Here is a 13,550-nt window from a genome sequence, read left to right as displayed (position 1 = left end):
ACGTGCAAAGAAATTGATTTCTTTTTTCACCCATAGCTATTTAGCAGTCAGTTGTGTGCCAAACCCTGTGTTTATCCTAGCCAAGGCCCAATCAAGTCTCTCTGCTGTTAAATTATAATATATCTTTAAATTATTTATTTATTTATTAGGCTGTGCCTAGTCTCTTAGTTACCCATTCCAGTGTTCTTGCCCGGAGAATCCCAGGGACGGGGGAGCCTTGTGGGCTGCCATCTCAGGGGTCGCACAGAGTCGGACACAACTGAATCGACTTAGCAGCAGCAGCAGCAGCAGTCTCTTAGTTGCAGCATGTGGGTTTAGTTCCCTGACCAGGCATTAAACCCAGGCACCCTGCACCGCGTCCAGTCTTAGCCACTGTACCACCAGGGAAGTCCCTATAAGTGTATCTTTAGACAGTCTTTCATTTTCAACCCATTGTTTCATTAAAATTCATATTCTTTTAGACATTTTTCTCTCATGTTGAAGGCTAAGTATAATTTTTATTAAAAAGTTGATTTTGTTTACTTATTTTTCGGCTGCACTGCATGGCTTATGGGATCTTGGTTCCCCAACCAAGTATGGAACTTGGGCGCCCGGCAGTGAGAGCCCTGAGTCCAGATCACTAGACTGCCAGAGAATGCCGGGAAAAGGTTAATTTTAGATCTTCCACCACAGTGACTTAATCTGAAAATGTTCATTCACGTTGTTCCAAGTAAATTATCCTGATTTTCAGGGCTGAGTTCTGAGATTGTCAGTCCTGTTTAAGCCACTGTCTGCTGAGTTATTAAGATATCTGTGAATGTAAGACCCTGTAGGTCAGTGTACTACATTTATTTATTTATGGATGCTCTGGGTATTCATTGCGGTGTGTGGGCTTCTTATTGTGGTGGCTTCTCTAGCTGTGGAACGTGGGGCCTAGAGCACGAGGGCTTCAATAGTTGCAGCACATGGGCTCAGTAGTTGTGGTGCTTGGGCTTAGTTGCTCCCTGGCATGTAGGAACTTCCCGGACCAGGAATTGAACCCATGTCCCCCGCATTGGCAGGTGGATTCTTAGCCACTGGGGACTACCAGGGAAGTCCTCAGTGTATTACTTTGATCAGAGATTTTTTGCCCAACCAAGAGGACTAAATTTGACTTCTATTCAAAATTATAAGTCATTTGGTGGCAATATACACTCTTCTTTCTGGGATATTTGCCTATATCCTTGTCAGTGCTAATCCCTCTTTTTGGTATAGAACTTTAGACTTCTAGCATTTTAATTTTCATAGCTATCCTCCCTCTACCATGTGCAATGGTCTGTTTTTTAGTATTCAGACTGGACTTTCTAGATTTTTTCTTAACTTTAGAGTCAGACCCTTATTTTGGCTCCTTGATTTGAATTCTCTAATTCTGGTGAGATAAAGGATTCTCCAGTGTTAAACTAAGATGTCTCCAGGGTAACAGAGCAGAGAAGTGGTAGAATATGCTAAACAGGGCTCTGAGCTATTTCAAATATTATGTGGAAAGCACCCAGGAATAATCAAAGGCACTATAGAATATCAAAGAAAAGCACTCTGAATGAACCGATGTTGAAGAAATGAAATGCATGTAAAAGAGCCAACATGCTATCTTTCGTGTAACAAAAAGGGGGAAATAAAAAATATATCCATATTTGATGATATTTGCACGAGAAACAATGGAAGAATAAAAAAAATAATAAAAATTTTTAGCCACGAAGTAAAAGAACTTAAGGGGGAAAAGGGAAGGCATAGACGATTTTGTATATACCTTTTTATTTAGTGTGACTTTTTAAACACGGTGTTTTTATTTATTTGGCAACTCCGGGTGTTGGTTGCGGCATGCTGGGATATTTTTTAATTGCAGCATGTGGGATCTTTAATGCAGCACGTCTACTCTTAGTTGCAGCACGAGGGAGCTAGTTTCTCAGCCAAAGCTCGAACCTGAGCCCGCTGTGTTGGCAGCACGGAGTCTTAGCCATTGGACCACCAGGGAAGTCCCTATTTAGCTTGACTTTCGAAACTAAATACATGAAATGCAAAATTATATTAAAAATTATTTGGAAGACAGGTAGATTGGGATCACTAGATTGGGATCTATAAAGTTATCTTTAAGGTATCTGGGTCGATCCTCATGCCAACTGCTTCTACCAGCCCTATGAATCCTCAGCCTTCTGCTCAGGTACTAAATTCTTGGCACCTATATATGATGTAGGTGACAGAAAACCCAACTCAAATTGATCTCAGCAAAAAAGAAGTTTATTGATTGCGGTAAGCTAGAAAGTCCAGGCATAGATCTTAAGGCACAGCTTGACTCAAGCATTAAACTAGAAAACACTGGGATCCAGTCCTCAGCTTCTTAACAGAATTAGTTCTGTTCTGTAGTTGCCAAGGAAATGGTCCCTGGCCACTACAGGCTATCAACATCACAACAACCAATTACACTTTTCCTCTAATAGCTCCAATGAAAGTCCCAGAATTGAGTCTTGTGGGTTTTGACTGGCCTGTTTTGAATCATGTGCTTATATCCCAACCAATCACGGTAAGGTAGGAGATAGCGTGCCGTCTTGGCTGCGTCTCGGTCACATACTCACTGTGGAAGCAGGAACAAGTGAGCTTCAAGGGAAGTTCATAAAGAGAGAATTCCCCAAGCTTAAACCAAGGTATATTGCCAGGAAGGGTTGTTGTTGTTGTTGTTTTAATTTTTCTTTATTTACTTTTGGCTGTGCAGTGGCCACAGGACTGGAAAAAGTCAGTTTTCATTCCAATCCCAAAGAAAGGCAATGCCAAAGAATGCTCAAACTACCGCACAATTGCACTCATCTCACATGCTAGTAAAGTAATGCTCAAAATTCTCCAAGCCAGGCTTCAGCAATATGTGAACCGTGAACTTCCTGATGTTCAAGCTGGTTTTAGAAAAGGCAGAGGAACCAGAGATCGAATTGCCAACATCTGCTGGATCATGGAAAAAGCAAGAGAGTTCCAGAAAAACATCTATTTCTGCTTTATTGACTATGCCAAAGCCTTTGACTGTGTGGATCACAATAAACTGTGGAAAATTCTGAAAGAGATGGGAATACCATGACCTGCCTCTTGAGAAACCTATATGCAGGTCAGGAAGCAACAGTTAGAACTGGACATGGAATAACAGACTGGTTCCAAATAGGAAAAGGAGTCCGTCAAGGCTGTATATTGTCACCCTGTTTATTTAACTTACATGCAGAGTACATCATGAGAAACGCTGGAGTGGAAGAAACACAAGCTGGAATCAAGATTGCCAGGAGAAATATCAATAACCTCAGATATGCAGATGACAGAACCCTTATGGCAGAAAGCGAAGAGGAACTCAAAAGCCTCTTGATGAAAGTGAAAGTGGAGAGTGAAAAAGTTGGCTTAAAACTCAACATTCAGAAAATGAAGATCATGGCATCTGGTCCCATCACCTCATGGGAAATAGATGGGGAAAGAGTGGAAACAGTGTCAGACTTTATTTTTCTAGGCTCCAAAATCACTGCAGATGGTGACTGCAGCCATGAAATTAAAAGATGCTTACTCCTTGGAAGGAAAGTTATGACCAACTTAGCATTTTCAAAAGCAGAGACATTACTTTGCCAACAAAGGTTCATCTAGTCAAGGCTATGGTTTTTCCTGTGGTCATGTATGGATGTGAGAGTTGGACTGTGAAGAAGGCTGAGCACCAAAGAATTGATGCTTTTGAACTGTGGTGTTGGAGAAGACTCTTGAGAGTCCCTTGGACTGCAAGGAGATCCAACCAGTCCATTCTGAAGGAGATCAGCCCTGGGATTTCTTTGGAGGGAATGATGCTAAAGCTGAAACTCCAGTACTTTGGCCACCTCATGCGAAGAGTTGACTCATTGGAAAGTACTCTGATGCTGGGAGGGATTGGGGGCAGGAGGAGAAGGGGACGACAGAGGATGAGATGGCTGGATGGCATCACTGACTCGATGGACGTGAGTCTGAGTGAACTCCGGGAGTTGGTGAGGGACAGGGAGGCCTGGGGTGCTGGGATTCATGGGGTCGCAAAGAGTCGGACACGACTGAGCGACTGATCTGATCTGTGCTGGGTCTTCAGTGCTGTTCGGGCTTTCTCTAGTTGAGGCGAGCAGGGGCCGCTCTCTAGTTGCGGTGCGCAGGCTTCTTTCTCATTGTGATGGCCCCGAAGCTTGTGGAATCTTTCCGGACTCGAGATTGAACCCGTGTCCCCTGCATTGACAGGCAGGTCCCCAATCACTGGACCACCAGGGAAGTCTGTGAGGAAGGATGTCAAATGCTGGGCTCAAAACGTTCCCCACAGCACCCCATCAGGAAGACCCCTGCCATCCCTTAGGGACCCTCAGTGCTCACTCCCACCAGACAGCTCCAGTGGTGGTGCTGGTGTGTAGTCGTTCAGTCGTGTCCGACTCTTGCAACCCCGTGGACTGTATCCCACCAGGCTCCTCCGTCCATGGGATTTTTCAGGCAAGAATACTAGAGTGGGTTGCCATTTCCTTCTCCAGGGGAATCTGCTGGACCCAGGAATCGAACCCGGGTCTCCTATATTGCAGGCAGATTCTTTACCTACTGAGCTATGGAGGGAAACCTCCAGTTGTGGCGAGATAACCAAAAGTAGCTTTTTAAAAAAGAGATTTGCAACTCTAGAATTAAAATGAGTTTCTCGGCCTGAAATACGTGAGGCAGAGAACATTTTATTTTTCAAAGCAGGTCAGAAAAGTTGCTGTGTTAATCAAGGAAGCTGCTAAGTCACTTCAGTTGTGTCCGACTTTGTGCGACCCCATAGACGGCGGCCCACCAGGCTCCCCCATCCCTGGGATTCTCCAGGCAAGAACACTGGAGTGGGTTGCCATTTTCTTCCCCAATGCATGAAAGTGAAAAGTGAAAGTGAAGTCGCTCAGTCGAGTCCGACTCTTAGCGACCCCATGCTCTGCAGCCTACCAGGCTCCTCTGTCCATGGGATTTTCCAGGCAAGAGTACTGGAGTGGGGTGCCATTGCCTTCTCTGAATCAAAGAAGACCAAAAGTTAAATAAAAATTGTTTATATCCCAAAGACTGAAACAATTTACAGTCGGCAGTTTCATAGAACTGTCTGTCTTGAGTTAGACAACGAACTCTTCTTTGTGTGATTCTTTTCTTATAAAAGTTGCGTCATTGTTTGGCCTTTAAACCTTCTTTAATGTGTATTAATTCTGAACAGTGACCGTAGCCAGTTTATAAATAAATCAATAAGTACTCCACAAGGAAAAGACTGAAAGGAGGCATTCTTTCCAGGCGAGGCTCTGCCCTGTTATTCCATGACAGATCTCAATTAGCTTTCTGCTGCCCCCATGCATTAGCAAAGTCGGCAGTGGGCACAAAGAACATGCCCGTAAGTCCAGAGAAGATTTCCATTTTGTCTTCATTTTTGGCGTTGCTGGAACATTTCAGTCCAGGACACATAATCAGTTCGAGTGCATGAATAAAACTCTACTATATATAGTATGAGTGAATTCCAGGATGCAAACTATATAGAGTTGAGCTAAGAAAACAAGTTCAGTGTCATGTTACTCAGCTTGGCAATGTTTAGAACATTAAACAGTCCTTTCCAGTCATTCTTGGTTGGACGCTGGTCCTCACGGTGCCTCCGTGGTTCACCCTGACTCTCAGCTGGCCTGTTCTCATAAGTCTCTTTTTGGACTCGGGCCAAGTGGGAGCTGCTTCTGTCTGACTTCCATGTACCCAGATGGCTCTAGGTTTTCTAAGCAGGAAGAGCTCAGGACAGCAATCTGGTTGGGGAATTGCCTGGAATCTTTTAGGGGGTTACTTGGAGGGTGTGATGGAGACTACAGAGGAGACAGGGCTGCAGAGCTCACCCCAGGCTATGTTTTGGTGCTGCCGCTACCTGTTTGCATACCTGTTTTCTTATCTTGCAAACACTGCTTATTCTGGCAGGCACTTGTCCAGCCAGTGAAGCCAAGATCACTCAACAGAAAGTCTCTGAATTTTGTCTGAATTGCCTGTTTTCATCAGCAGGGCCATAAGGGGTCCTGTGAGCATTTATTTGGATACTGGAAGTGTCAAAATGAACCAGATGGTCCTTGTCCCAAGTTGTTCACAGTCTAGAGGGGACTGGGGAAAAAGAAATATACAAAAACAAACAAAAATAAGACATATGACTATACCTTATTGGTGCTTTATAGAAGTAACAGTGTGGGCCAAGGGGAAGTCCATATACCTCAGATTGCTCTATTTGTATCTCTCTAGTCTAGGACTTCCCAGGTAGCACAGTGGTAAAGAATCTGCCTGCCAATGCAGAAGATGTGGGTTCAATCCCTGGGTTAGAAAGATCCCCTAGGGTAGGAAATGGCAATCCACTCCAATATCCTTGCCTGGAAAATCCCATGGAAAAGGAGCCTGGCGGGTTACAGTCCATGGGGTCGCAAAGAGACGGACGTGACTGGGCATGCATGCATGCTCAAGTCTAGAGCAACTCATACTTCATTTTTCCCCCACATTCAGCTCATTTCACAGATATTTATTGAGTGTTGACTGCTTATTGCTGAGGCTGGAGCTGTGTTGCACTTTCATTCTGGTTTAAGAATCAGATAATAAACAAGTCAACAAATAAGACACATAGTAATAAATCAAACAGGCTAAGTGTAGCTAGTGACTGGTCATCCGGGGAGGGAATGGACATCAAAGGAGAAAGGTTGCAACCACAGACACCAAGATCAGGAAAGGCCTTTTAGAAGCGGGCACTCGTGAGCTGAGACCTGATTGGTAAGAAATGACCAGCCACGGGGAGATCTCAGAGGAGAGCTCTGCTAACAGGTAAAACTGGAAGGCAGGAGAAAGTTTGAGGTGTTTCAGGAGTGGAAAGAAGTCCACATGACCGGAACATAGAGTGAAGATGGAGCATGAGGTCAGAGAAATCAGCAGGGCCCCAATCATGCAGGCTGGAGACCTTGTTTGAATGTTATTCTCATTGCAATTTAGAGAGGAGGATATACTTTTCCAGTGATCAGATATGCCCGTTTCTCATCTAGGGTACTGTCTTCAGCATCTAAAGAAAACAGAATTAGTAAATAAAACATTAGCTGGTGAGGACAGAATTAGAGCAAAAGTAGGGACTTCCTTGGAGAAGGAAATGGCAACCCACTCCAGTGTTCTTGCCTGGAGAGTCCCAGGGACGGGGGAGCCTGGTGGGCTGCCGTCTATGGGGTCACACAGAGTTGGACACGACTTAGCAGGGACTTCCTTGGTGGTCCAGTGGTTAAGAATCCACCTTGTAATGCAGGAGACTCAGGTTCGATCCCTGGTCGAGGAATTAAGATCCCACATACCATGGGATCAATTAAACCCATGGACCCCAACCACTGAGCCTGAGTGTCCTAGAGCTTATGTTCCACAACAAAAGGAATCCTTCCACCACAGCTGGAGAAAGCCCACGTGCTGCAATGAACAAAGAAATAGTGCAGCCAAAAAAAAAAAAAAAAAATAGAGCAAAGTTAAATGAAAGGTCTTGAGGGATATTTTACATAGTTATCAAAGCGTCCACACCACTGGAGATTTTTCCTTTTTAGTGTCAGCATGTCTGTACCAGATAGACTACCGTGCCTTGAACAAATTTTCATTCCTCAGGTTTCCTTCTCTTTTAGGGTTGATTGTCCATCTGTCTGTATTCTTTATCACACCACCACCTTTCCTCATTGCCGTAGCTTTCAACAGAATGAGGATTCTCAGTTTGTAACCTCAAAAATCTAATCAAAGCCTGTTCTACTATCGACCTTCATTGGGAGGTACGTAGTTAGGTGGTATCCCATCCGTGTTTAGTGAATGATCACCAAAATCAACCCAGAGAGGGAGATCTACCGACTTGGTCTTTTGGTCTGGAGGTGAATCTTCCTTTCAGATGTGTCACCTTAGAATCGCTAACCATACTATTAAGATGATTTTGATGTAAAAATAGAATCTTTCCCCAAAGAATCTGTTCACCTAGCAACTTTAGAACCCATACAAAACACGGAGAATACAGATGTTTTCTTTGGGGATCTCATTTGCTCATTCAAATACGTGGAACCCCAAGCAGTACAGTGGGCACAGGGTTAAAACAGGTACATGATGTACTTCTAGCCCCCGAGTCTATACAGCTTTCATATGTATCTCTGGTCCTTAAAATGAACAAACTGTCTACTCACAAACCTGTGTACTTCTAACTGCCCTGGATTTACAGGGTGTGCTCTCCATGCAACTTACAAATATCTGCCTTCAATTATCTCCCAAGGACTAACAGCCACCACAGCCTCTGGTTTCTCCTGTCTCCTCCCTGTTCCTTCTTCCTGCCTCCAGAGCCCTCCTTGCTGTTGCCATGACAACTGAAGTGAATAAGCCTCGGAATCTTATCTCTTACTATGGGTACGTGCCTCCCCACAAGGACGTTATTATACATTAGCCAAACTGGATTCCAGGGGCTGTCCTTTAAATTTACCATTAAATGATGTTGAAATTGGAACTCTGGAGGCAAAGATTCTGATGGAATTTGGTCAAGGACCTAAGAATTCTCAAATCTTTATTTGAAATCTTCAAAGGAACGATGTGCACTCATGACAAGGCAAGGTATAGGAATGCTTTTTGACTAACTGGGGCTTCACATCTAAATCCCAGCTTTAGTGAGTATATCTAGGGCTGGTGGAGATTCCTTTAGGCCTAAGCCAGGTTGGCTTGAGAAATCTGCTTGACCACTAAGAGACTGGAAAGATCCTCCAGCTCCAATCTGCCTTCTGGGCCCCAGGCTCTGATAGCCATCTGCCTGCCATCTGACTCATCTTCATCTTATCAGTCTTTCCATCCTACTTCTCTCTCTCTCTCTCCATAAACAGCTCCAACACCCAGCTAGTGGCCCCAGCCAGGAAACTGGGAGCCATCCTGGATTCTCCCTTGCCTTCCTCCATACCTGCCCATGTGCATGCTAAGTCGCTTCAGTTGTGTCCGGCTCTTTGTGACCCTGTGGACTGTAGCCCGCCAGGCTCCTCAGTCCATGGGATTCTCCAGGCAAGAATACTGGAGTGGGTTGCCATGCCCTCCTCCAGGGAATCGTCTGGACCCAGGGCTCAAACACATGTCTTTTCCATCTCCTGCTTTGGGAGGTGGGTTCTTTACCACTAGTGCCTCCTGGGAAGCCTCTCTCCATACCTAGTCCTTTCCAAATTCTGTGGGCTCTGCCTCTACAAAAACTCAAACAGGTCTGCTTCTCTGCATCTCTACTCCCATCTCTTTAGAACAAAATGCAGTTACATCTTCCGCATAGGTCATTTGAATAGCATTCTGACTCCTGACTCTTGTGCTTGATTCTACCTGTTTTCCCCTGGAGCCCTCCTCCCTAGAGCAACTAGAGTATGTATTGGAAAAGAGAAATCAGACCATATCACTTTGCTCTTTAAAAATGCTTCCTGGGACTTCTCTGGTGGTCCTATGGTTAAGAATCGGCCTGCCAACACAGGGGACATGGGTTCAGTCCCTCCTGGTCCAGGAAGATTCCACGTACTGTGGAGCAGCTAATCCCATGAGCCACAGCTACTGAGCCTGCACACCTTGAGTGGGTGCTCCGCAACAAGAGAAGCCACCACAGTGAGAAGCCAGCGTGCCAAAACTATAGAGAGAAGCCCCGCTTCCCGCAACTAGAGAAAGCCGGTGCACATCAACGAAGACCTTGCACAGCCAAACATTAATTAATTTAAAAAAAAGACTCTTAGTTCAGTTCAGTTCAGTTGCTCAGTCGTGTCTGACTCTGCAACCCCATGGACTACAGCACGCCAGGCTTCCCTGTCCATCACCAACTCCCGGAGCTTACTCAAACTCATGTCCATTGAGTCGGTGATGCCATCCAACCATCTCATCCTCTGTTGTCTCCTTCTCCTCCCACCTTCAATCTTTCCCAGAATCAGGGTCTTTCCCAATGAGTCAGTTCTTCCCATCAGGTGGCCAAAGTATTGGAGTTTCAGCTTCAGCATCAGTCCTCCCAATGAATATTCAGAACTGATTTCCTTTAGGATGGACTGGTTGGATCTCCTTGAAGTCCAAGGGACTCTCAAGAGTCTTCTCCAACACTACAGTTCAAAAGCATCAATTCTTCGGTGCTCAGCTTTCCTTATAGTCCAAAACAACTCTTACTGCCTCCCATACACTTGGAATAAAATCCACATTCTTCATCCTGGCCTTCAGGGCCCTGCCTTGAATTCCCTGAGCAACTGTCTGACTTCATTCTGTACCACTCTCCACCTGCTCCCCCCCACCCCTAGTCACACTTTCCTTCCTTCAGCACCCCGTGTGCCTTGTAAATATGTCTTTAATTTCCTCCAAGGTCAAACAGCTCCCATCATCCTGGTTTTTCCACCAAGTTCTCAACTATCAGCCTTTACCCCCTCAGTGCCTTTTGCCTGAAACACATCCCCCCCTGCCTTTGCCAGCTCTTTACACAATGCTGTTTCCTTCTCAACTATGAGATCTCAGTTAAATGTCACCTTCTCTGGAGAAGGAAATGGGTACCCACTCCAATATTCTTGCCTGGAGAATATTGGGGAGCCAGGTGGGCTACAGTCCATGGGGTTGCAAAGGGTCAGAGGTGAATGAGCAGACACACCCATGCTTTGTGAATAGAGAAAGGACTTTGCTAATGCAGATGAGGCTGGCACTTCCTTATATATCTTTAGAATGTTAACTCTTAATAAGTTGAAGTTATCTTGAAAGGAGGAGAAGAAAATGGCAACCCACTCCAGTACTCTTGCCTGGAAAATTCCATGGATGGAGGAGCCTGGCTGCAGTCCATGGGGTTGCAAAGAGTTGGACATGACTGAGTGACTTCACTTTCTTTCTTTCTATAGTTCCTTTTGGAGAAGGACATTTCAACCCACTCCAATGTTCTTGCCTGGAGAAGGGCCTGGTGGGCTACAGTCTGTGGGGTTGCAAAGAGTCGGACACACACACACACACATCTTGAAAGGATGATAAGAGCATTCTAAGTATCATTGGGGGAACATGAATAATAGGATTTTGGTTTCTTCATCAGACTTTTTCCAAGACAAAGATACTTTTATTTTCATAGTACAAGACTCTGGGACCCTGGGAATAAAATTGGCTGCTGCTGGTGCTGCTAAGTCGCTTCAGTCGTGTCCGACTCTGTGCGACCCCATAGACGGCAGCCCACCAGGCTCCTCCGTCCATGGGATTTTCCAGGCAAAAGTACTGGAGTGGGGTGCCATTGCCTTCTATATGCGTACAATTCTATGGAACTAAGTTCATTTTATTTTGTGAAAGCTGCTACTCTACAGAAAGATTTTGATTTAGTAGTTTGTTTTTAATCCCCCTTTGTATCTGCATTTGGTAAGGCCTAAGTTGGCAACCCACTCCAGTGTTTTAGCCTGGAGAATCCCAGGGATGGCGAAGCCTGACGGGCTGCCGTCTATGGGGTCGCACAGAGTCGGACACAACTGAAGCGACTTAGCAGCAGCAGCAAGTGTGATAAAAGCTCTTCCGCAAACATAAGGCAGTACTGTGTTCTGTTGGAATCTGAGTTCATTCATTGAAAGATTTATTTTCAGGTTTACCAGTTGTTTATGTCCACTGACGTTTGAGTGTATTACTTTATATATGATGGGATTCCAGGGTGGGAATGGAGTGCCTTTTCTCTTTTAATTTTTATTTTAAAAAATTACTTAAAGTCCACTTCAGTGTTGTGGTTTATGGAGGAAAGTGTTAAATATGATATTTTAAAACATTTTTCTCTATGATTAAACATGATTTCTCAACGTCTTTTTTACTTGTATTTTGCTTTTGATATGGCCAGATATTCAGCTTGTTTTTCATAGTTCCTAATGTTTTCAGAAAAATTTTTTTAAAAATTAGTTTCCTAAAAAAAAAAAGTCATCTTCTCAGCAAGGCCTCCCCTGACCACCCTATCCAAAATTGCCATGGTCCTCTATCAATGTACCCTGTTTACTTCCTACCTAATATTTCCCAGAACATATAGCTCTTTTGTTTATTCATTTGTGTATTTACCAAGTTTTCCCAACTAGGAACGTACATTCCTTGATGCCAGGGACTATATCTGTTTTATTCATAATTGGTAGCATGTAGGAAGAACATGAATTAAGGAGCCTGGAGGGCTGGGGTCCATAGCGTCACAAGGAGTCAGACACAACTGAAGCAACTTAGCACACATTCATGCAGGAGGAACATGAATTAATATCTGTTAGATACATGAATGATCCTGCCTGAAATTCTGAACCCAAGAAAGGAATAAGAAACTCTTCCTCCTCTTCTTCCTTCATTCTCTCAATTGAGGTCTTAATGGATGGAATTCCACTCAGATGGTACAAATGAAGAAATGTTAAGGAAGAGATTTTTACCTGAGGCACGCTTGGGGTTAAGACAACCAGGATGGGGACTTCCGTGGTACTCCAGTGGCTGAGACTCCATGCCCCCAATGCAGGGGGCCCAGGTTCCATCCCTGATCGGGGAACTAGATCCCACATGTTGCAACTAAAGATTCCTCGTGCTGCAACTAAACCCCAGTGCAGCCAAATAGATAAATATTTTTCTAAAAAGAGAGAGAACTGGGATGCGAGATACCAAAGACTAGGAAGAGCAGGGAGAGGTTTATACCCCCAAGACAAGGGGAGGGGACGGGGTAGGGGGGCAGACAGGGGAGGGGAATGAATAAATGATGTTCCCAGAGCCCAGTGAGAACTAAATCTTTGGGGGGGCTGCCAGCTAGACATGTCATCTTGGAGGGACACAGCCACTGCCAGATTGATGGCAGCAAAGCAGGATAGGAACCCATGAAGAAATATCCCATCCTCTCTCTCCTACTCTTTTATCTCTGAGTCACGCCCCTCCTTGGCCAAAGTCAAGCCAGGGAACCAGGGAAATGAATCCATTTGTAGCCCAGTCTTCCAGAGCACAGAGCAGGTGATGTGTGGAGAATAATCAGCACAGACTTTGTCTCCTAGCACCTGGAACCCAGGCTGGTCTTGCTCCTATGACTTAGAGGTCAATCAGATTTGAAGTTTATGCTTGGAATTTAATTACCACTTACACTATTAGGCCTGAGGAAAAAAAAAAAACCATTTGGATTTCTAAACAACCAACTAATGAACTTGGGGACACAATTCACTAGGGCGCTGAAGCCTGCCTTTAGAGTGGACGAGTGGGTGAGATGTTTTTATTTTTAATAAGCAGAGCACAGCCTACTCAGTAAAATCAAACTCTTATAATCTTATCTGGCTAACCATAAATCAAATTATGAAGCATTTCGATGCTATACATGGTATCCTCATAAAATATATGAGACTAGTTGTAGTTGTAGTTGTAGTTGGCAAATTTGATTTCTAGGTTCTTTCAAACCAATTACAGAGAAAATAGAGCTAGACCTTTTCCTGAGGCAAAACGCTTTAAGTCTCTGAGTTCTAGTTTCCATCCTGCTCCGAACAGTTGTTGTGTGAGAATGTCCATTCCTGACTCATTTGACTCTACAAATACAGAATTGCAACCAGGTGACTTTTAAA

The sequence above is a fragment of the Bos grunniens genome, chromosome 19, assembly GCF_055505025.1.
Source record: "Bos grunniens cultivar Pamir isolate PY7600 chromosome 19, Bosgru_T2T1.0, whole genome shotgun sequence".
In the NCBI taxonomy this organism is placed as follows: domain Eukaryota; kingdom Metazoa; phylum Chordata; class Mammalia; order Artiodactyla; family Bovidae; genus Bos; species Bos grunniens.
This window is presented reverse-complemented; position numbering follows the sequence as displayed.